We start from the raw sequence: 21,934 nt of genomic DNA on the forward strand, positions 1-21,934 counted from the left end.
ATCAGGGAGCACCGAAATATACCCAGGAACTACTAACAGAACTAAAGGGAGAAATTGACCAAAACACAGTTATACTAGGGGACTTAAATAATCATTGAGAGCTATGGATAGATCATCAGAAGAGAAAACAAATAACAAAATACGAGCCGTAAATGACACATTAGATGAAACGGACATAATTCACATATATAGAGCACTTTGTCCTAAAACATCAGACTACATTTTTTTCTAGGGAATATGAAACATTCTCAAGGACAGACAATATATTGGGACATAACATCAGCCTCAGCAAATTTAAGAAGATTGAAATCAAACCAAGCATATTCTCTGATCACAAAGCTTTGAAATTGGATATCAGCTGCAAAGAGGCAGCAGGAAAAACAGCAATACATAGAGATTAAACGACATACTTTTAAAGAATGACCGGGTAAAGGAAGAAATTAGAGGAGAGATCAAAAGACACTTAGAAACAAATGACAATGAAAATACATCCTACCGAAATTTTTAGGATGCAGGGAGAGCAGTTTTAAGAGGGAAATTTATCTCATTTCAGGCCTATCTCAAGAAACAAGAAACATCACGAATAAATAACCTCATGTTACACCTTAAAGAACTAGAAAAAGAAGAAGAAGTGAAACCCAAGGTCAGCAGAGAAAGGAAATAACAAAAATCAGAGTAGAACTAAATGAAATAGAGAACAAAAAGACAACAGAAAACGTTAATGTGAAAAAGAGCTGGTTCATGAAAAGATTAACAAAATTGACAAACCCTAGGCTAGACTCACTAAGATAAAAAGAGAGAAGACACTAATTAACAAAATCAGAAACGAAAGAGGGAAAGTTATCACAGACACCACAGAAATACAAAGGATCATCCAAAAATATTGTGAAGGACTATATGCCACCAAATTCAATAACCTAGAAAAACTAGACAAGTCCTTAGAAACATATAGCCTTCCAAGGCTGAACCATGAAGAACTGGAAATATAAACAGAATGATCACCAGTAATGAAATTGAATAGGTCATCCAAAACCTTCCCAAAAGCAAAAGTCCAGAACCAGATGGCTTCACTAGTGAATTCTACCAAACCTTCAAAGAGGATCTAATACCAATCCTGCACAAACTCTTCCAAAAATTGAAGAAGAAACAGTACTCCCCAACTCATTTTATGAGGCCAACATTACCCTGATACCAAAACCTGGTAAGGACAGCACAAATAAAGAAAACTACAGACCAATACCTCTGATGAATACCGATGCAAAAATCCGAAATAAAATTCAAGCAAATCGAATACAACAATGCATTAAAAAGATTATTCATCACGACCAAGTGGGGTTCACCCCGGGGCACAAGGATGGTTCAATATACGCAAATCCATCAATGTGATACATCATATAAACAAAATAAAGGACAAAAATCATATGATTATATCAATTGATGCAGAAAAAGCATTTGACAAGATACAACATCCATTTATGATTAAAACACTTAATAAAATAGGTATAGAAGGAAAATACCTTAACATATTAAAGGCCATATATGACAAGCCCTCTGCTAACCTCATAATTAATGGCGAAAAACTGAAGCCCTTTGCTGTACGTTCAGGAACACGACAGGGATGTCCTCTATCACCTCTGCTTTTCAACATCGTGTTGGAAGTCCTTGCCAGAGCAATCAGGCAAGAGAAAGAAATAAAAGGCATCCAAAATGGGAATGAAGAAGTTAAATTATCACTCTTTGCAGATGACATGATGCTATATATAGAAAACCCTAAAGACTCCACCAAAAAGCTATTAGAAACAATCAACGAATACAGTAAATTTGCTGGCTACAAAATCAACGCACAAAAGTCCACTGCCTTCCTATATACTAACAATGAAATCTCAGAAAAAGAAATACAAAAAACAATTCCTTTTGCAATTGCAACAAAAAGAATAAAATACCTAGGAATAAACTTAACCAAGGATGTGAAAGACCTATATGCTGAAAACTATAAGACTTTTTTGAAAGAAATTGAAGAAGACACAAAGAAATGGAAAGACATTCCGTGCTCATGGATTGGAAGAATCAACATAGTTAAAATGGCCATATTACCCAAAGCAATATACAGATTCAATGCAATCCCCATCAAAATCCCAATCGCATATCTTAAAGAAATAGAACAAAAAATCATCAGATTTGTTTGGAACCACAAAAGACCCCGAATAGCCAAAGAAATCTTAGAAAAAGAACAATAATGGAGGTATCACACTTCCTGACTTTGTCTTGTACTACAGGGCTACAATAATCAAAACAGCATGGTATTGTCAGAAAAGCAGACACATAGACCAATGGAATAGAATTGAGAACCCAGAAATAAAACCACATAAATATGGACAGATAATTTTTGACAAAGAATCGAAAAACATACAATGGAGCAAAGACAGCCTCTTCAATAAATGGTGCTGGGAGAATTGGATAACCACGTGCAAAAGAATGAAACTGGACTGCTATCTGTCACCATGTACCAAAGTTAATTCAAAATGGATCAAAGACTTAAGCATAAGACCTGACACAATAAACTGCATAGAAGAAAACATAGGAACTAAACTTATGGACCTTGGGTTCAAAGAGCATTTTATGAATTTGACTCCAAAGGCAATGGAAGTAAAAGCTAAAATAAATGAATGGGACTATATGAAACTTAAAAGCTTCTGCACAGCAAAAGAAACCATTGACAAAATAAAGAGGCCACCAACTGAATGGGAGAACATTTTTGCAAACAGTGCCTCCGATAAGGGGCTAGTATCCAGAATATACAAGGAACTCATGCAACTCAACAACAAAAAAACAAACAACCCAATTGAAAAATGGGCAGAGGACTTGAAGAGACATTTCTCCAAAGAGGACATACAAATGGCAAATAGACATATGAAAAAAAGAATACTCTTTTTAATGCATTGTTGCTTTCGATTTGCTAGAATTTTGTTTCAGATTTTTGCATCTGTATTCATCAGAGATTGTTTTCTATAGTTCTCTTTTTTTGGTTTATCCTTACCACGTTTTGGTATCAGGGTAATGTTGGCCTCATAAAATGACTTGGGGAGCACTGTCTCTTCTTCAATTTTTTAGAAGAGTTTGAGCAGCATTGGCATAAGATCATCTTTGAAGGTTTGGAAGAATTCACTAGTGAAGCCATCTGGTCCCGGACTTTTGCTTCTGGAAAGGTTTTGGATGACTGATCCAATATCCTTACTGGTGATCGGTCTGTTTATATTTTCCAGTTCTTCATGGTTCAGCCTAGGAAGGCTATATGTTTCTAAGAACTTGTCCATTGCTTCTAGGTTATTGAATTTTCTTGCGTATAGTCCTTCATGGTATTCTTGGATGATCCCTTGTATTTCTGTGGTTTCCGTGATAACTTGCCCTTTTTCATTTCTGGTTTTGTTTATTAGTGTCTTCTCTCTGTTTATCTTAGTGAGCCTAGTGAAGGGTTTCTCAATTTTGTTAATCTTTTCAAAGAACCAGCTCTTTGTTACGTTAATTTTTTCTGTTCTCTTTTGTTCTCTATTTCAATTCGTTCGGCTCTGATATTTATTATTTCCTTTCTTCTGCTGACCTTGGGTTTCACTTGTTCTTCTTTTTCTAGTTTTTAAGATGTAATGAGAGGTTACTTATTTGGGATTTTCCTTGTTTCTTCAGATAGGCATGTAGTGATATAAATATCCCTTTTAAAACTGCTTTTGCTACATCCCAAAAATTTTGTTACGATGTATTTTCATTATCTTTTGTTTCTATGTATTTTTAATCTCTCCTCTAATTTCTTCTTTGACCTGGTCGGTCTTTAAAAATATGTTGTTTAATCTCCATGTACTTGTGGTTTTTCCTGCTTTCCTTTTGCAGTTGATATCCAATTTCAAAGACTTGTGATCAGAGAATATGCTTGGTATGATTTGTCTTCTTAAATTTGCTGACGTTAGTTTTATGTCACAATATAAGGTCCATCCTTGAGAATGTTCCATGATGTTTCCCTCTGTTTCTTTTTTTATTATAGTACATATTTCAGTTCTGGATTTTTTCTTTTTGAGTGTTTACCCTTAAGTTTATGTAAAAGAAAGTTTGATATTTAGAGTATTCCGTTTTCTTCAGCACGCTTACTTTCTCCATTCCCATATTCCGGTTCAGGCCTTTACTCTCCCCCTTTTTATATTTTGGTTGCTACAAATTGTCCCTGTTGATGGTGATCGAATATTCTCTTGTAGTGTTTCTTGTAGTGCAGGTTGTGTATTAGAAAATTCCGTCAGCTTCTGTATGTCTGGAAAGGTATTTATTCCTCCTTCATATCTAAAGGATATCTTTGCTGGATATATCATTCTTGGCTCATAATTTTGTGTCTTTCAATAGTTTGAATATTTGGTTTCACTCCCTCCTGACTTGTAGAGTTTCTGCTGAAAAATCTGATGATAATCTAATGGGCTTTCCTTTGTAGGTTACCGTCTTCTTTTCCCTGGCTGCCTTGAGGATTCTTTCTTTGTCGTTGATTTTAGACAGCTTCAATTCAACGTGCCTTGGAGAATGTCTGTTGGAATTGAGGTAATTAGGTGTTCTATTTGCTTCTTGGATTTGAGGGTCCAGTTCTGTCCACAAGTTTAGGAAGTTCTCATCGACAATTTGTTTTGACTATATTCTCTGTTCCTTTCTCTCTTTCTTCTCCTTCTGGTATGCCCACTATTCTTTTTTTTTTTAATTAAATTTATTGGGGTGACAATTGTTAGTAAAATTACACAGATTTCAGGTGTACAATTCTGTATTACATCATCTATAAATTCCATTGTGTGTTCATCACCCAGAGTCAATTCTCCTTCCATCACCATATATTCGATCCCCCTTACCCTCATCTCCCACCCCACCCCCGCCCATTATTCTTATGTTGCTCTTTCTGATGGAGTCAGAAAGTTCTTGTAGATTTCTTTTATTTCTTTTAAGTCTCAAGTCTCTTTCTTCTTCCATCTGTGTAATTTCCAGGTTTCTGTCTTTGATGTCACTGATTCTTTCCTCCATCTGGTCAACTCTACTACCTAAGTTGGTTATTTCATTCTTAATTTCTTCTATTGAGTTCTTAATCTCTAGAAATTCTATTTGGTTCTTTTTTAACATTTCAATCTCTTACGTAAAATGCTCATGCTGTTCTTTAATTGTGTTTCTGAGTTCATTAAACTGCCTTTTTGTGTTTTCTTGGATCTCGTTGAGTTTTTTCAGAACTGCAGTCTTGAATTCTCTGTCGTTTAAGTCACACATTTCCATGCGTTTAAGTTCCTTTTCTGGAGACTTTTTACTTTCTTTCTGAGCTTTCTTGTTGCCTTGGTTATTCATGGCAATTACTGATTTATTATTTCTCTTCCTAGACATCTACAGGAGTGGCTTCTGAAACAGGTTGATATGAAGAGGTCTTTCTCTTGTGTTCCAGTACTTGTTGGGAGAATGTTTTATTTTCTCTCAGACTGCAGCCTTTTTTTTCTCTCCCACACAGTAGTGCTATGTTTTCTCTGCACTATTCCAGCCTCTCACACAATGGGGGGATTCCCTGGGACATGGGCTTCTCCTCTGTTAATAGTTCTCCTGGGTCACAGGGCGTAGTGTCCTTGTGGGTATGCGGAGAGCTTTTGATGTTCCAAAACTCTTCCTGCACCAGTTTCAGAGCCCGTATGTTTCAGCCGTTCTGTTTACTCCTGCCGGGATCCAGCCAGACACGTTGGAGCAGGGGCGTGGTGAGTTGGGACAGGTTGCCCAGAGCAATGTCCGCGACCACCACCACAGCCAGTCATGCTTCCACAGCTCCCTCCCCTTTGTTGGAACTAGTTGGGTTGCAAAACTCTTTCTGTGGTCCACAGTTCTGAGAATAGCAAATATTCTGTTCTTTTGATCTGACACTGCTACTGTTCCGCTTCTAGCACTGGGCAGGTGGGAGCAGGCCGAGCTCTGGGATGGTAGGGAGGAGGCGGCTAGTCTCAGTGCCTAAGGCTTCCATTCTCTGCTTGGCAGTGAGGGCTTAAACCACTGTTTTCAGCCTTCTTCCCTCAGTCTTTTCTCCGAGTTCTCTGCCATGAGCTTTGGTTTCAGCCGTGTTATATGCTGCCCCCTCAGCCCTGTGGGCCATAAGCGGAGCCCTAGCAGTCCGAGTTCTTCCCTCTCCCACAGCTGCGGTAGTTCCGGGATGCAGCGAGCTTGGAGCACTGAGCTAGGTCTGCGTCCTCTGCCTGCGCGGTTCTGTCTCCACACTTCTCCCTTCCCTCCTCCCCTGCTCGTACAATTCACCCACCTTTAGGTGAATTCAGTAGTGGGCCTCTTCGTCTTGCCTGTCTGCTGTGCTGGGAGTCCTTTGTGTTGTTATTGTTATTCGATTAGTTGTAAATTCCAGGGGAGCTTTACAAAGGCTCACCTCTCGTCACCATTTTGATGACGTCCCATGTTCTTTAGTTCTAACTGGTTGTTCATTATGATTTCTATATTCTTCTTTGTGTCTTCTCTAAGCTCCTTAAAGATTCTTATCATCAGTGTTCTGAACTCTGTCTCTGATAGGTTGGTTACCTCTGTTTTATTTGGTTCCATTTCTGGAGGTTTCTTCTGTTCTTTTATTTGGGACATGTTTCTTTGTTTCCCCATTCTGGCTGACTCTCTGTTTTTGCTTTGATGTATTATGTAGATCCCCTAGAGTTCTTAATTCTTGTTGGGTTATCTTATGTAGTATGTGTCCTTTATATTTCACTTGCATTTTTTTCTTCTTCTCCTCTGCGTGTGCTCCAAAATTGACTCCTGTGTTGTGTATATTGTCCTGTTAAAGAAGATGTTTAATTGCTTTTCACTTGTGAGTAGGTGGTGTTAACTCTTAGGCTGACTAGTTGTGAGACTTGGCTCTGCTCACCTCAGGGTTTTCTGCTGCGTGAGGTTTGACCACTTAAATGTGGTTTGTCCTCTGTGGGCTCATGGGCCTGTAGAGAATTCCCTCTGGGTTTGTCACTTGTAGGTCAAACCTGGTAGCACTCTGGTTTGTTCTGGAGTTGGCCCCTGGGCGTGTTGAATCTTGTGCCTCTTAAGCTGTGCCCCGGTAGGGCAATTTCAGAACAAAGCAAATCACCAAGCACAACAACAACAACAACAAAGAAAAAAATCAAATACATTCACATGTAGAAACAATCAACAACCCGCAATCAACACAGGCAAAGATATCAAAGATATAAAGACAAAACAAAACAAAAAGCAGCACCAGTTTTGTATTGTGCAGGCAGAGTCAGTCACCTGGTGCACCGAATGACGTTGGGACTGCAGATTTAGATGAGTGGGGCTGACGTGTCTGAATGGTAGTTTCTACAAAGTCAGTGCAGTTTCTGCCCTTGCCTGCATATATGCACACTGAGATGAACACAACCAGCCCTGTGCCCAGTTCTCCTGAGTCCTAGGGCACTTCTTCCTCTGTGTGTGTGTGTGTGTGTGTGTGTGTGTGTGTGTGTGTGTGTGTGGTGGGCAGGAGATTTCTGAGCTGCTGAAAGCCGAGAACTGGGTCTGATGCCTACTGCTGATCCCTGGGAGTGTCTCGGCAGTTGTAATTGCCCTGCCCTAGGCAGGCCAGAAAGGGTGGGGGCTGGGGATGGAGGGGTCTTCTCTCTCCCCTGGCCCAGCCGTGTCACACTCTTCCCGCAGACCAGAAAAGGTGGGGGCTGGGGGTGGAGGAGTCTCTTCTCTCCTAGCCCAGCAAAAATCACACTCTTCCCAGCCTCTTCCCTGGGTCAGAGTTGCACGCTGGTCTTCCCAGAGCCTGAGCACTAAGGCTCCTCTGTAATCTGACTCTACTCCTCAGTTCAGGGGCCAGTTTAAATCTCTGGAAGGGCGGGGGTAGGATTGGAAGAGCCAGGGGGGAGGGGCCCAGGTATGGAGTTTGTGTCCTTTGTCCAATCTAGGGCCCAGCTGGAGGTCTCAGCTGAAGTTATTGCCTCAAATGCTAGATATGCTGCCCCCTCGGCAGGAGAGATTAGCTGTGGGACACAGGGAAAGAGCCCACCTCCTGGCGCTTGTGTTCTCTGTTCCATCCGGGGATCCCCTGCATCTCTGCAACTGCTGATGCCGGTCATGTTTCCAACGCCGCAGATGTGGGCTGCATCTCCACAACCACAGATGTGGGCTGCGTCTCCACAGCCGCAGATGCGGGCCGCATCTCCACTCCGCTCCCTTCCCTCTTCCCCTGCTCGCCCACTTTGCCACCCTTTAAGTAATCCTTGCATGAGTCTCTTAGCTGTTCTGCATGATGAGCAGAAAGTTCTTTGATGAGTTATAGATATCCCGTTCATGATAAGATCTGGAGGAGAACTCAAAAAGTGTGCCCCACTGCTGCCATTCCTATGATGTCACCTTTTTTTTTTATCTGCATATCAAACAAGCAACTTGTGATTGTAGCAGCTTTTTGTAGCAGCCATGTCATAATTTTGGCTCATGGTGAGTTTGTTGTCAATTACAGCTCCCAAATCTCAGCTATAAGAATTGTAATCCAGTCAGCTTTCCCTGTCCTAGATGGCTTGCCTTTGCAAAAGCAAGACCTATTTTATTCCTATTTAATGCTATTGTGTTTGTTTTGACTTGTTATTCCAGCTTGTCCTAGAAATTTTTTTATGTCTTGATTCTGACTTCCACCCATATTAGCTCTTTCTCCCAGCTTTCTGTCATCTGCAATTTGATCAGCTCACTTTCTATGTCTTCATCTGTATCTCTGATTAGAATCTTGACTAGAAATGGACCAAGTTCAATGTGACATTAGAGATCTCCTTTAGGTTGACATAAAACATCAATCATTTGGGGGTTCAAATTATGAGTTTTGTACTGTTTCACCACCTAGCCCATATTTCTGCATTCTGTCTACAAAGATATCACAGAGAAAATTTACTGAAGTCAATATGCAGCATTATTAGAGAGTTCTCTTTGTTGAGAAGTCTAGTAACCACATTCTGAGAAGAAATCTATGTCCTTTCGTAGGCTAGCTCCTAGTGCACTTCCTTTTTCTGGATGTTCCCAATCCATCAGTTTACTAATCAATTCTAAAATGTTGCTAAACATTGAAATCTAGTTTTTAGTCTGTACATTCTAGAATCTAACTCTAGTCTTTTGATGCTCACTCCACAAAAAGCATTTGTATGAGTGTTACAAATAGTATCTGCAAATTCTTTTTATCTCCATAGTATGAAGTGTGTATATTGTTATAAATGTGAGGAGAGGTCATGGTGGTTTTGAATGGGGGAAGAGGTAACATAAATACATTTGCATGCTGCCTAGAACTAGACTAGATCTTCAACCCCAGGGAAGACTCCAGAGCTGAATGAGGCTGCATATTGTCCTTCTGAAGTTTCCTTAATGTCTCTAATTTTTCAGTGATCAGCCCTGCTCATGATGCAAATCCACACTTCTTACCTCTGCTTTGATTCACTCTTTTTACCTTTGCCTGGGACATCTTTTTCCCATTCCCACTACCTTTTTACCTATGAACAATTACTGTCCATTCTTTAAATCCTCATTCTAATGTCTCTTTACCAAGTAATCTCCTGGGTTTCTCCAGCATCTGCATTTCCAGACCCTTTCTCTGTGCCTTCCTCAGACACTGAGCCCTTTCTAGCTTAGACTATACTTTTTGAAGATGGACCATGATAAAGTGGATAGAAACAGCAAAGCCTGTTCTGAAAGGAGACACTCATGCTGGCACCCCATTATCTGAGACTCCAAGGTACCTCAGAATAGATTGGGGTCCATAAGAGTGCTGATCAGGAACAACCAAGATGTTTTCAACAGTAAACCCCTCTTCTCATTGTTTAGCCCCATTATTACTAGGCTGTTTCATTACCCAGGCCATGGCATCACCTTTTATCTCCCATATTAAACCTATCAGTACATTTGGAACAAAGATGACACTAAACAAAATTCCTGTTGTCAGTGGATCCACCTATATAGGCCCCAAACATGAGCTTCAATGAACTTCTCTATCAAATGAGGGCTTTCTGGTTGGAATGCGTGCTAAAATATCTGGTCAGAAAATATTTTTCAGTTCTGGCTCAAATGAAACTTCCCAGCTACCTCCAAAAGCATGGGTTTCCTAAAGAATAATTGCTATACTTCCTTAAATTCTAATGGAAAATTCCACTATACATGAAAAATATCTCTGAAAAGCTACTGTATCAGGTAGGATTGTGTTCAGCTGCATGTAATAGAAACGTAGGAGCAGTACCTTAAACCAGAAAGGAATTTATTTTCTCATGAAGCCTGAAGTCTGATGATATGCAGTCCAAGGCAGATACAGCAGCTTCACAATATCTTATATTACAAAACAGCTGATACAACTATAGACATCAAATGTGCATTCCAGGCAGGAAGGAAAAGATACCAAATGAGACAAGCCTGTCAGATTTGTCAGGAAAACTATCACTTTTCCAGAAGCCCCACCCTGTAGTTTTCCATCTAATCTCATTGGCTAAAACTGTATCACAGGATTACCTTTAGCTGCAAAGTCCCTAGAAATAAAAATAAAAATAACTTTAACTGGGCATATCACAGCCCCACATAAAATCAGGTTTTTTTAGTACAGAAGAAATTAAGGATTTAAGAAGTTACCTATTAAATAGGTAATGAGCAGTGTTTGCCACTTATAAGGAGATCAAAAGGAATCAAAACTATATAATGTATAACACTCATTTGAGTACATGGTTTATCTCCATTTATAGGCTCTCCCTAATGTCAGGGTCTGAATCTTCATCTCTCCATTCCACACAGTGGGTAAAGGACAATTTCTCCACACTCACTGAATACCAGAAACTGTACAGATACTTTACATATACTATTTCATCTAAAGTCCTCCCAACAACCCTAGAAAGTAGATACTATGACTCTTCCTATTTAATAAATGGTGAAACTAAGATTCAGAGAGTTGGAATGATTTTTCTGAGACCACACCTCTAACAAGCAGTCTAGGTAGAATTTGAACTGGATATTCAGATGCTAAAGGCTATGTTCTTCCACTAAACCAAAGTACCTGATATAATCTTGACACTTAATAAATGTTTGCTAAATCAATCTATCACAATGGTCACACCAAATTCCCTTTCTGCCATTGTCACCTACTTCAAAGAATCATATGCCTCAAACTTGGGGATACTCTTCATATAGCATCTTGTGGCCATATGCACACTGCTCTCCTGCGCACCTATCTGTCTGCCTCACCAGGGACTTGTCTCCAGAGCAGTAGAAGCTTTTGCAGCTTACTAAAGGCCAAATTCACATGCCAGAGCATCCCTGTTGCTATAGTGAAAGACGTTGTTTCAAGGACAGTTGCAAAAGCCATTGTTTAAAGCAAACAAAGAAGATAACTATTTATTGAGGTATGACCAAGGCTGACCATGATGGCTCTTGGAAGGAGTGTCCTAATCACATTAGCTGAGTGATAAGTAAGGGAAGAAAGAGGAGATTACAGTACTGGTAGTCAGGAGACTTATGTTCTAGCCCAGGTTTTGTCATTGATGCATTGTATGAACTTGGACAAGTCACTGCCCAGTTCTCATTCTCAGGCACTGAATGAGAATGTTTACCATCTGTAGAACAAGGGGTTTAGGATAAATAAGGTTATTTTGAGTACTCATATCTGTACATCTATGACCAAAAATTAAGAGAATGCTGGTCAGAGCTTCCAATCAAGCTGATGGGGTAGGTAGATCCTTCCTACTTTGATGTGCTTGCCTTCTCCCATGACCACATCAAAATCAAAACTAAACTACACAACAAGCATTGTTGAGAATTGCCTGAAGTCTAGCATAACAGAAGTCCTACAACTACAGATATACAGAAGAAGCCATGTTGAGACTGGTAGGAGAGAAGTTGTAGAACAGGCTGGTCCCAAACCCACATGTGGTGGTTAAAAATCAGGAGGGATATCTCTCCTGCAGTTGTCCCCTCTCAGGAGCAAAGGGTCTCAGCCCCACACCAGGCTCCACAGCCCAGGATTGAGTACCAGGAAGAGAAGTCCCCATAAATTCTGGCTGTGAAAACTGGAGATTATGGCTGAGTGAGAGGAGGGCTTCTGGAGTCCCAGGCAATCCTTTAAAGGGCCCACACATGGACTTACTTGCTAACAGACTCACTCACTCTGCATTCCTATGCTGGGGCAGCAGTTCAAAAGGTGCCAGGGACATATGGGGAGGAATTGAATTGTCTGGCTACAGGTCAAAGGCTGGAGGGGCAGCTTTCCCCAATATAAAAATGCTAGCAAATCCTATTATTTCTTTGTAAAGCCCTCCCAACTCCAAGTCTGCAGGCAGAAGCCATATCATAGTCTCCTTTAACTTAGCTAACACCACAAGCCCTGGTGAATCCCTGAGACCTCACACCACCCAACTTGTAGTCCTACCCAAACTACTTCCAGTGGCTTCTCCATACAAATGGCCCATCTTAGCTCATGGTGCTGACTTTCCAAAAATGTCTCAAAGGTTCACAAGCCCCAAATAAGCAGCATCTGACCTCCACATGCTCCATACCACTTACTGAGCAGCCCCAAGCTCAGCACTAGTGGCAGCTGGCCCCAGTTCACAGTTCAACTTTTCACAGGCACCTTCAAGGTAAATAAAAGTGGTATCCATCTACGAATCACTTTGAGGCTCATGCCAGTGGCCCTGGACAGGGCACAAACGGTGGTTTCCCTTGAACTACACCAGAGCCCCTCCCAAGAGGCCCCAGAGCCAACACACCTGGTGGCCAAGTTCAGACAACACTAGGGCACCACCCAACCACCTCCACAAATGACACACACAAAGAACAGACTTGGCAGGCACCACAACCCAGGTAATGTGAATTCAACTCAATAGCATCAGCCTCTGCACAACAACACCTCTATGTAATAATGGCCAGTACTCACAACAAATCAGCCTAAGGGTGAATCTCTCCAGTTGATGTGCAAACAGCAACCAAGGCTCATATACAACTGGAGGGCACACACAACCCACACAAGGGACACACCTGGAGCATAGTGTTTACGTGACCAGGGAAGCTGCACCACTGGGAACCAAACCACAAAACATCTACTACATAAAGCTACTCTACTAAGACCACAAAATATAGCCACTCTACCTAACACATAGAAACAAAAACCAGGAGGCAGCCAAAATGGGAAGAGAAAGAAACATGTCTCAAATGAAAGAACAGAACAAACTTCCAAAAAAAGAAAAGAACTAAACACAATGGAGATAAGCAATGTACCAGATGCAGAGTTCAAAACACTGGTTATAAGGATGCTCGATGATCACATGGAGAACTTCAACAAAAAGATAGGAAACACAAAAATGGAGGGAAAAAACATAAATAACATCAGAAATGAAGAATACAATAACTGAAATGAAGAGTATATTTCATTCAAGAGTACGTGAAGTGAATCAACAGATTCGATGAAGCAGAAAATTGAATCAGCAATTTGGAATATGATGTAGCAGAAAACCAAATCAGAAGAGCAAAAAGAAAAATAAATTTAAAAACTGAAGATAGTTTAAGGGACCGCTAGGGTGATACCAAGTGTACCAACATTCACAACTTAGGAGTATGAGAAGAGAAGAGAGAGAGCAAGGAAGTAAAAACCTACTTGAAGAAATAATGACAGAAAACTTCCCTATCCTGGTGAAAGAAATAGACATACAAAGCCAGGAAACACAGAAAGTCCCAAACAAGATGAATCCAAGAAGACCCACAACAAAATACATCATAATTAAAATGCCAAAGTTTCAAGACAAAAACATAATATCAAAAGCAGGAAGAGAAAAGCAGTTAGTTACCTACAAGGGAGCTCCCACTGGACTGTCAGCTGACTTCTAAACATAAACTTTATGAGTCAAAAGGGATTGGCACAAAATATTCAATGTGATGAAAAGCAAGGAACTACAAAGAAGATTACTGTAACCAGCAAAGCTATCATTTAGAACCGGAGGACAGATAAAGAGCTTCCAAGACTTTCAAGACGGTGGATTAAGTAAATGCTCTGCCTACTGCATCCCAGGATCACACCAAAATGACGAATAAATTATAAAACAATCAATGTCAAGATTCATCTGAAATCTAGCTGAACAGAACCACTATAACTAGGGATATAAAAAGAGGCCACATCAAGACTGGTAGTAGAGGTGGAGACATGAAACAGGCTGACCCCAAACCCAGAGATAGATGTTGAATGCTAGGAGGGACACCTAAGTGGCAGAGGTTCCTAAAGAGGGAGGGACCCCCAAGCCCCACACCAAGCTCCCCATCCCAGGGATCCTGTGCCAGGAAGAAAAGGTCCCATGGCATCTACCAGTGAATATCAGTGAGAACTCTGTCTACCCTTCCTGGTGGGGGAGAAGGTGGCTGGAAACACAAACATTCTCTTGTAAAGCTGGTACACAGACTCGCTCACTCGTGGGCACTCACCTCGTCTTTGATGGAGGGGTAGCAGCTCAGAAGGCCCAGGGATGTGTGGGGAAGGGCTGAATTGAGTGGATTTGGTGTGGGAACTGGAGGGACAGGAGCGACTGTTGACCCTGTGTGGAACAAGACACACATGTGGCCTACAAAAGGGCAAGATTTTTCAGGATTAAGTCTTTCCCCAAAGGGCTAAGTCTGGGATCACATTGCTCTGGTGGAATCTGCATGTGCACACTGCCTTGGTGATGCCAAGGGACTCCACCCTCCACACAGCGAGTGATAAGTCACCCTGGAAACTCTTGAATACTGGGCTGCTGGACACACCCCACAGGCTACAGATGAAATTGGGCAGAGGGCCTGTGGCACCCCAGGAAATGTTTACTAGAGGGCATTAAGCCAAGATCTGCACTGCAGCATAGATGTGTGGTGGCAGGCCTGAGACCAGTGGTGGCAGGTCATTGTGTTCTCCAGACATTTTTCTAGGGTGGTCATGGGCCCAGCACTGGTGCAGGAACTGAGACTGCATTGATTTTGTAGAAAACACTGACCACACCCCTTAGCTCCCTGGAAAACTGAATTTTTATACACCAATAAAGAACTATCAGAAAGAGAAATTTTTTTAAAACATCATTTTCAAATTAAAAAAAAAACAGATTGACGTCACCAAAATGGTGGCGTGAGGTGAGCCTCTGTAAAGCTCCCTTGGAATTTACAACTAATAGAAAAACAATAACTCCACAAAGGACTCCCTCCACAGCAGACAGGCAAGACGAAGAGGCCCACTACTGAATTCACCTAAATGTGGGCGAATCGCGCAAGTGGGGGAGGAGGGAAGGGAGACGTGCAGAGACGGAGATGCGCGGGCGCAGGAGGCAGACCTAGCTCAGTGATCTGAAATCGCTGCATCCTGGAACAACCGCAGCTATGGGAGAGGGAAGAACGCGGACTGCTAGGGCTCCGCTTATGGCCCACAGGGCTGAGGGGGCAGCATAAACATGGCTGAACCCAATGATCCCAGCAGAGACCTCGGAGCAAAGATTGAGGGAAGAAGGCCAAAAACGATGGTTTAAGCCCTGAATGCCAAGCAGAGAACAGAAGCCTTAGGCACTGGGATGAGCCGCTCCCTCCCTACCCTCCCAGAGCTCACCCCGCCCCTACTTGGCCAGTGCTACAAGCAGAACAGTAGCAGTGTCAGATGAAAAGAACAGAATATTTGCTGTTCTGAGAACGGTGGACTGCAGACACAGATTCGCAGCACAACTAGTTCCGGCAAAGGGAAAGGAGCTGTGGAAGCACGACCGGCTGTGGTGGTGGTCGCCGCCATTACTCTGGGCCTCCTCTCACAACTCACCCCGAACCGGCCCCACCTATCTGGGCAGATCCCTGTGGGAGTAAACAGAAATGCTGAAACATATGGGCTCTGAATCTGATGCAGGAAGAGCTTTGCAACTTCAAAAGCTCTCCATATACCCACAAGGACACTGCATCCTGTGACCCAGGGGAACTAAGTACAGAGGAGAAGCCCGCCTCCCAGGGAATCCGCCCATTGTGTGAGAAGCTGAAATAGTGCAGAGAAAACATAGCAATACCGTGTGAGAGAGAAAAAAAAGGATGCAGTCGGAAAGAAAATAAAACATTCTACCAAAAAGTACTGGAAAACAAAAGAATGACCTCTTCCCAAATACCTGTTGCAGAAGCCACTCCTGGAGATGTGTAGGAAGGGACATAATAATTCAGTAATTGCCATGAATAACCAAGACAACAAGACAGCTCAGAAAGAAAATGAAAAGTCTCCAGAAAAAGACCTTAAAGATATGGAAATATGTGACTTAAATGACAGAGAATTGAAGATTGCTGTTCTGAAAAAACTCAACAAGATGCAAGAAAACACAGAAAGGCAGTTGAATGAACTCAGACACACAATCAAAGAACAAAATGAGCGTTTTACGAAAGAGATTGAAATTTCAAAAAGAACCAAATAGAATTTCTGGAGATTCAGAATGCAATAGAAGATATTAAGAATAAAATAACCCGCTTAGGTAGTAGAGTTGACCAGATGGAGGAAAGAATCAGTGGCATCGAAGATAGAAACCTGGAATTTACACAGATGGGGAAAGAAAGAGATTTGAGACTTAAAAGAAATGATGGAACTCTATAAGAAATTACTGATTCTATCAGAGAGAGCAATATAAGAATAATGGGCATACCAGAAGGAGAAGAAAGAGAGAAGGGAACAGAGAATATATTCAAACAAATTGTTGATGAGACCTTCCCAAACTTGTGGACATAACTGGATCCTCGAATCCAAAAGGCAAAAAGAACACCTAATTACCTGAATCCCAACAAGCCTTCTCCAAGGCACATTTTGTTGAAGCTGTCTAACATCAACAACAAAGAAAGAATCCTCAAGGCAGCAAGGGAAAAGAAGACGGTAACCTACAGAGGAATACCCATTAGATTATCATCAGATTTATCAGCAGAAACTCTACAAGCCAGGAGGGAGTGGAAACAAATATTCAAACTATTGAACAAGAGAAATTATGAGCCAAGAATAATATATCCAGCAAAGATACCCTTTAGATATGAAGGAGGAATAAAGATATTTCCATACGGAGGCTGAGGGAATTTTCTAATACAAGACCTGCCATACAAGAAATACTAACGGAGGCTATTCGACCACAATCAACAGGGACAATACGTGGCAACCACAACTCAAAAAGGGGGAGAGTAAAGGCCTGAACCGGAATATAGGAATGGAGAAAGTAAGCGTGCTGAAGAAAACAGAATATTCTAAATATCACATTCTTTTACATAAACATAACGGTAACTACGCAATAAAAATCCAGAACTGAAATACATATTGTAATAAAAGAAGAAACAGAGGGAAACATCATAGAATACCACCACACAGAAATAATAGACAACAACAACAAGGCATAGAAACAACGGAGACACAGACTTACCAGAAAACTAAAGACGGAATGACAGGAAATCCTCACATATCAACAATCACCCTAAATGTAAATGGACTGAACTCACCAATAAAAAGGCACAGAGTAGAAGATAAAAACAAAAAACTAAACCCAACCACATGCTGTTTCCAAGAGACACATCTCAGCTACAAGGACAACCATGGACTCAAAGTGAAAGTGTGGAAATTGACACTCCAAGGAAATGGTACCCAGAGAAAATCAGGTGTAGCCATAATGATATCAGATGAAACAGACTTCAAGGTGAAAAAGATAACAAGAGACAAAGATGGACATTTCATAATAGTAAAGGTGACTATACAACAAGAAGACATAACAGTTATCAATATTTATGCCCCCAATCAGGGAACACCAAAATAAACCAAGCAACTACTAACAGAACTGAAGGGAGAAATTGACAAAAAAAATTATACTAGGAGAGTAAAACACATCATTGACAGCTATGGATAGATCATCCAAAAAGAAAATAAACAACGAAATAGCAGCCCTAAATGACACATTAGATGAAATGGACATAATTGACATATATAGAGCACTTCATCCTAAAACATCAGACTATACATTCTTCTCTAGTGTACATGGAACATTCTCAAGGATAGACCATATATTGGGATACAAAATCAGACTCAGCAATTTAAGAAGATTGAAATCATACCAAGCATATTCTCTGTTCACAAGGCTTTGAAATTGGATATCAACTGCAAAAACAAAGCAGGAAAAAACAAAAATACATGGAGATTAAAAAACATACTTTTAGAGAATGACCGGGTCAAATAAGAAATTAGAGGAGAGATCAAAAGATACATAGAAACAAATGACAATGAAAATACATCCTACCAAAATTTTTGGGATGCAGCGAAAGCAGTTTTAAGAGGGAAATTTATCTCATTACAGGCCTACCTCAAGAAAAAAGAAAAATCCCAAATAAATAACCTCATGTTACACCTTAAAGAACTAGAGAAAGAAGAAGAAGTGAAACCCAAGGTCCGCAGAAGACAGGAAATAACAAAAATCAGAGCAGAACTAAATGAAACAGAGAACAAAAAGACAATAGAAAAATTAATGTGACAAAGAGCTGGTTCTTTGAAAAGATTAGCAAAATTGACAAACCCTTGGCTAGACTCACTAAGATAAAAAGAAAGAAGACACTAATTAACAAAATCAGAAGTGAAAAAGGGGAAGTTATCACGGACACCACACAAATACAGAAGATCATCCAAGAATACTTTGAGGCAGTATATGCCACCAAATTCAATCACCTAGAAGTAATGGACAAGTTCTTAGAAACATATAGCCTTCCAAGGCTGAAAAATGAAGAACTGGAAAATCTAAACAGACTGATCACTGGTAATGAAATTGAATAAGTCATCAGAAGCCTTCCCAAAGCAAAAGTCTAGGACCAGATGACTTCACTGCTGAATTCTACCAAACCTTCAAAGAGGATCTAATACCAATCCTGCTCAAACTCTTCCAAAAAATTGAAGAAGAGATAGTACTCCCTAACTCATTTTATGAGTCCAACATTACCCTGATACCAAAACCTGGTAAGGACAACACAAAAAAGAAAACTACAGACCAATATTTCTGATGAATACAGATGCAAAAATCCTAAACAAAATTCTAGCAAATCGAATACAACAATGCATAAAAAGATTATTCATCACGATCAAGTGGGGTTCATCCCCGGGCACAAGGATGGTACAACATCCGTAAATCCATCAATGTGATACATCACATAAACAAAATAAAGGACAAAAATCATATGATTATATCAATTGATGCAGAAAAACCATTTGACAAGATACAACATCCATTTATGATTAAAACACTTAATAAAATAGGTATAGAAGGAAAATACTTTAACATTATACAGGCCATATATGACAAGCCCTCAGCTAATCTCATAATTAATGGTGAAAAATTGAAGCCCTTTGCTCTACGTTCAGGAACACGACAGGGCTGTCCCCTATCACCTCTGCTTTTCAACATACTGTTGGAAGTCCTTGCCAAAGCAATCAGGCAAGATAAAGAAATAAAAGGCATCCAAATTGGGAATGAAGAAATTAAATTATCACTCTTTGCAGATGACATGATGCTATATATAAAAAACGCTAAAGACTGCACCAAAAAGCTATTAGAAACAACCAACGAATGCAGTACAGTTGCTGGCTACAAAATCAACGCACAAAAGTCCATTGCCTTCCTATATACTAACAATGAAATCAGAAAAAGAAATACAAAAAACAATTCCTTTTGCAATTGCAGCAAAAAGAATAAAATACCTAGGAATAAACTTAACCAAGGATGTGAAGGACCTATATGCTCTAAGACCTTTTTGAAAGAAATTGAAAAACACACAAAGAAATGGAAAGATAATTCATGCTCATGGATTGGAAGAATCAACATAGTCAAAATGGCCATACTACCCAAAGCAATATACAGATTTAATGCAATCCCCATCAAAATCCCAATGGCATTTTTTAAAGAAATAAAACAAAAAATCTTCAGATTTGTTTTGAACAACGAAAGATCCCAAATAGGCAAAGCAATCTTAAGAAAAAAGAACAATACTAGAGGTATCACTCCCTGACTTTAGCTTGTAGTACAGGGCAACAATAATCAAAACAGCATGGTTTGGCAGACAAACAGACATGTAGACAGATAGAATAGAATTGAGAACTCAAAAATAAAACTACATGAATATGGACAGAAATTTTTTGACAGAGAAGCAAAAAACATACAATGGAGTAAAGACAACCTCTTCAATAAATGGTGCTGGGAGAACTGGAAAGCCACGTGCAAAAGAATGAAACTGGACTGCTGTCTGTCACCATGTACCAAAATTAATTCAAAATGGATCAAAGACTTAAGCATAAGACCTGACACAATAAAATGCATAGAAAAAAACACTGGTACTAAACTTATGGGCCTTGGGCTCAAAGAGCATTTTATGAATTTGACTCGAAAGGCAATGGAAGTAAAAGCTAATATGAATGAATGGGAGTATATCAAACTAAAAGCTTTTGCACAGCAAAAGATACCATCGACAAAATAAAGAGGCAACCAACTGACTCGGAGAATATTTTTGCAAACAGTGCCTCCAATAAGGGGCTAATATCCAAAATATACAAGGAAATCATGCAACTCAAAAACAAAAATACAAACAACCCAATTGATAAATGGGCAGAGGACCTGAAGAGGCATTTCTCCAAAGAGGACATACAAATGGCAAATAGACATATGAAAAAATGCTCAACCTCACTAATCATCAGAGAAATACAAATGAAAACCACAATGAGATATCACCTCACCCGTTAGAATGGCTATCATCAACAAGACAATATTAACAAGTGTTGGAGTGGCTGTGGAGAAAAAGGAACCCTCATACACTGTTGGTGGGAATGCAAACTGGTGCAGACACTATGGGAGGCAGTGTGGAGGTTCCTCAAAAAATTACAAATAGTATTATGGTATGACGCAGCAATCCCTCTCCTGGGTATCTACCAAAAAATCTAAAAACATTTACACATAAAGACATGTGTGCTACAATGTTCTTTGCAGCTTTATTTATGGTGGCCAAGACCTGGAAACAACGAAAATGTCCTTGATAGATGAATTGATAAAGAAGTTGCGATATATATACATAATGGAATACTATTCGGCGGTAAGAAAAGATGAAATAGGACCATTTGTGACATCATGGATGGATCTTGAGAATATAATGCTATGAGAAATAAGTCAGACAGAAAAAGCAGAGAACCATATGATGTCACTTATATGTGGTATATAAACCAAAAACAACAAAAGAACAAGACAAACAAATGAGAAACAAAAACTCGTAGACACAGACAATAGTTTAGTGGTTACCAGAGGGTAAGGGAGGAGGGGGGTGTTAGATGAGGGTAAAGGGGATCAAATATATGATGATGGAAGGGAGAACTGACTTTGAGTGGTGAACACACAATGGGATTTATAGATGATGTAATACAGAATTGTACACCTGAAAGCTACGTAACTTTCCTAACAATTATCACCACAATAAACTTTAATTTAAGAAAAAAAAGAAAGTTAAATGTTGAAGAGCGTCACTCTCAGTTGATCTCTGAAATTTCCACAGCAATTATTTAATATGCCTACATTTATCTAGTCTATGATTTTCAAGGAAAATTTAGGTATTTATTTTAAGAGGAAGAAACTGTACATTTTAGCACCATCTGCTGGTGTTAAGTAAGCTCTAGAAACCAATGCAAACTACCCACCTTACTTGCAAGCTGGAAATCTTCTGTCGCTAATTAGCCAAAGTTGACTTGCCTGTTTCAGTCATATGGTCACTTTGAATGATTTACTGATAAAGAAGAAAGTTGTCGTAAAAAACAGGTTCTATAAGAGACCAGAACTACTAACTTCCCCCCAAAAGATTGGCAGAGAAGGTGACCACCTGTCTAGTAGAATTTGAGGAGCACCAGAAAGGTGCTTCCTGTTCCCAATTTCCCTCCTGCTCA

The sequence above is a fragment of the Rhinolophus sinicus genome, chromosome 18 (genome assembly GCF_057876585.1).
Source record: "Rhinolophus sinicus isolate RSI-liver-muscle chromosome 18, RSI-T2T, whole genome shotgun sequence".
Classification (NCBI taxonomy): domain Eukaryota; kingdom Metazoa; phylum Chordata; class Mammalia; order Chiroptera; family Rhinolophidae; genus Rhinolophus; species Rhinolophus sinicus.